Source organism: Eumetopias jubatus, unplaced genomic scaffold, assembly GCF_037043125.1.
Source record: "Eumetopias jubatus isolate StellerSeaLion01/CBP00866 unplaced genomic scaffold, mEumJub1_p1.0 scaffold_3, whole genome shotgun sequence".
NCBI classification, from domain to species: Eukaryota; Metazoa; Chordata; class Mammalia; order Carnivora; family Otariidae; genus Eumetopias; species Eumetopias jubatus.
In genome coordinates this window covers 57,574,989-57,578,563 of record NW_028274809.1, presented here as the reverse complement: position 1 = coordinate 57,578,563, position 3,575 = coordinate 57,574,989, and positions in this window count along the sequence as shown.

Sequence of the window (3,575 nt, the reverse complement as noted above, 5' to 3'; positions counted from 1 at the left end):
GTGCTCAATTTACTGACCTTTCCCCCCACCCTCCCCTGTCTAGGATGAAGCTCGGGGCTCTGTGCTCATTATCCTTAAATGTTTTCTTTTCTCTGTGTCATCACCCCATTCATTTTATTTGGTACTTTTAAAATGCAGTAATTTGGAGCAGTAAGCTTCATTGATTCTTGGGAATAGAACATTTAGTAGGCACAGCTATGCAGGCCTTAGGAAAAGTCTTTATGATCATTGGGAGCTCTCTGGCACTAAGACTGGTTTCCTGGTCCAGGTTGGCAAGGATCCCAGCAGATGCCCTCCAGTGCTCTGTGGGCAGTAGGTATGTCTGAAAGCCTTACAAACAAGTTTTAAAATCAAATTTAATTACCACTTCGCTAATTTTTTGGTTATTTAGGAACAGCGATCTATTTTGTTGATTAACTTGATTAATTTTGTTGATTCACCGGAGTCCTTTTTCATTTATTTCTGTTTTCTTTGTCAGCCTCTGAACCAATTGTTACTTTGTTGCTGCTCTTGTCAATTTTAAAAGTAAAATAATCATTTTACTAGCAAAATGAATTTATTCGGGAAAGCAGAGGAAGGGCAACTTGGGGCAAGGAAACAAAGGTGATTCACAGGTAAGCCGTGAGAACAAAGGAGAGGGACTTGCTTTTATAGAAGAGAGGAGGAAACTGGGGAGGGTGGCTTTGAACAAAAGTTCATTGGAGAAGAACAAGAGTTTGAAGTTGTGGCAGTTTCTCATTGGCTACAAGCGGTGGTTAGTCCATTGTTGCTGGGGCAGGCATGGATCTTCCTTCTTTTTCTTAAAAGCAGATGAAATTTCTATGTAAAAAATGTCCTCCCTTGCCAAGACAGTTCTGTTCTACCTTCTTTCTACGGGTTATGCCTGCGGCAAGGAGTGGCATTGTGTGAGAGCGCCCCCTTCCGGGCTTCCCGACTCCATTTTGATAGAGCCTGCCTTTATTTATTTATTTTCATAAGTTATTATATTTCATAAGTCCATGGCCGGACTGCGGGGCGGATTTCAGGGTGGAGCCTGCGCATTCTGAGTGCTTAACTCTGCTTTGTCGGAGCTTCCTCCCAAACTCAGGTTCTCCTGCCTCCAAGCCCCTTACGTCACCACTGTAGCCGACAAGAGCTGGGGAGGAGGTTCGTGCGAGGATGGGGAACTTGAGCAGGAGGGGCAGGCTGGCCAGGCAATTCTGTGGGGTCTAGTATGAGGTTGTTGATGGAAGGAGAAGGCCACTCTTTGGTGCCCCTGTGTCCTGAGTTGTGGAGTCCAGGGCAGTGAGAAAGTAAGGACAAGGGTGGTTCAAAGGCGAAAGCACAGGAGGTCTTATTTGATCTCTGGCTCTTTCACTGGAAATCTTTCCCTGCTTCTAGGCCTTTATCATCTAATGATTTGAAAAAAGGAAGTTTGCCCTCAAAAAACCGAGGAAACAGCTTTTTGGACTGTTGGAAATCTTTCCTCCATTTGGTTCTGGATAGAAATTCTGGTTAAAAAAATATGAGAGGGCAAGAGGAGCTACAAATAAGGACTAAGGCGAGAATCTGTGGTTTTGTTTGGGTTTTATCGATCTCCATCTCTCTAGTCTACTTTAAGCAAACCTTAATTTAAAAATGCCAATCTTGATTTACAAAAGACACGATTTAAGAATTTGAAAAAAAAAATGTGTGTAAAAACGTTCATCGTATTTTAGAACACAATCCCTTGGTGTGTTATAAGTATGAATTAATTATGGAGGAGACTGTTTACATACAACTTCTCAAGAGCACGTCTGACCGTGGGAAGTGCGCTACCTCAGTGCGGACAGTAAGGGTGGGCTGCCCTGAAGGTTTGCCTAAGCCCCTTAGCTCGTGTAGACGTTCAGTAACTACCAAACCCTAATCAGGATGTCTTGACTTTTTGGACAGCTCTGCATTGCTGAATTTTAAATTGCTACTTGCTGACAAGGCAAAGTTGAAGGTGAAGGGCAAGTCTCAGTATCAGCGGGAACTGGATGGAACTTTGATAGGACAAGAAAGATGCAGTTTCCAGGGCTTTGACATTTCATTCTCTTGTTATATAGCAGCTATAAAAAAGTCACTAGCATTTTCCTGTCTTCCTTACTGATCCACACCAGCAAGAGGAGAAATGAGGGTCCCAGTCTCATGCCTAATTTGGTAGCTTACCTGGTGATAGGAGCTATGAGATGCCCGCGGCAATAGGGCTCGTGTCAGCAGCTCACCCTAGCAGAAGCCCCCCTGGAGGCGAAGGAGATGCGGGAGCGCTTCATGTGAAGGTCCCCCTCCTGAAAAACCCAGTATGAGTGATTACTGAAGGCCGTTTCTGAAGTTATTTCTATAATGTGCATTTGCTGAAAATGGAAGAAAATGAAAGATGCTAATGTTCGAATATCGTGAAGCTCGATATCATACACATCAGGACGTTTCACATTTAACTTAATGAGTCACCGAAGTGTTCACTGACCAGTTGCTTTCTTAAACTTGGAGACTAATTGTTTTTCTTACGCAGGAGTCTGTTCTGTACGTGGCTTTCCCGCCTTAATATGTAGGATATTACAGCACTGAAAATATTACTGATGCAGATTTTATTCCCAGGCCATTGAGTCTATTTAGATATGTCATACTCATAAAAGCTCATGTTTATTGAAGAGGGTTATTAAATTTACGGTAAGATTTCATAAAGACCCTTTTAGGTGAAAAATGCAGGTGGAATGTTTTGAGTGGATGCTTTATAAACCTTTTATGAGTCAAAAAAAGTTCTAAATGCAAATGTCTTTCATGGAAAGTAAAAGTAATCTGTTGTTCTCATTAGGTGCCAGATAGTCAGCTAACGTGAGGATGACAGATTTTGAGATCTATGAAATCAGAGCCAGCCTTCTTTAACAGAGGACTGCTAGCTGCTTACCTTCTCTATCAAAATGAACATTCCATTCTAAGGTTAGGTACAGATATATAAATGTCTGCCTGGTTTGGGAATGGTTCTGTTGGAGCCCTAGATATATTATTGAGAGGATTGCAGTACACTTAGTTTAAAACACACACACACACACACACACACACACGCTTATGTGCGCACATGCACGCACACACACACACAGTTACAGAATACACTGTAATTAAAGATATTCATCACTATGTTCATTTGAACTGATACAATAAGAGTATCTCACACTGTTTCTCTTCATTACTATGCAAGACCAGAGCTTATATTTCTTGATTTGGAATAATGCCAGAGAGTCATTTCAATATTTGAGCTTTATACATTATTATTAATCATGATGATGATGTACTTTTCAATATTCATGGGATTTTGCAACAATTTTTATTAGCTGTTTCTCTTAACAGCTAAATCAGGTCAAGAAAAATTACTACTACTCTTGCAGGTGAAGAAACAGAGGCACAGAGAGATACATGACTTCTGGGTCACACACATGGATCATTGGCATAGCTGGTATCAAAACCCGCAGTCTTGTATTTGTACATTCTGACACTGGGGTTCTTCTCAAAAATTCTTTTTTTTTTTTGAGAATAAATTTTCATATTAGAAGTTTGAGATATATTTGGGAAGCTTA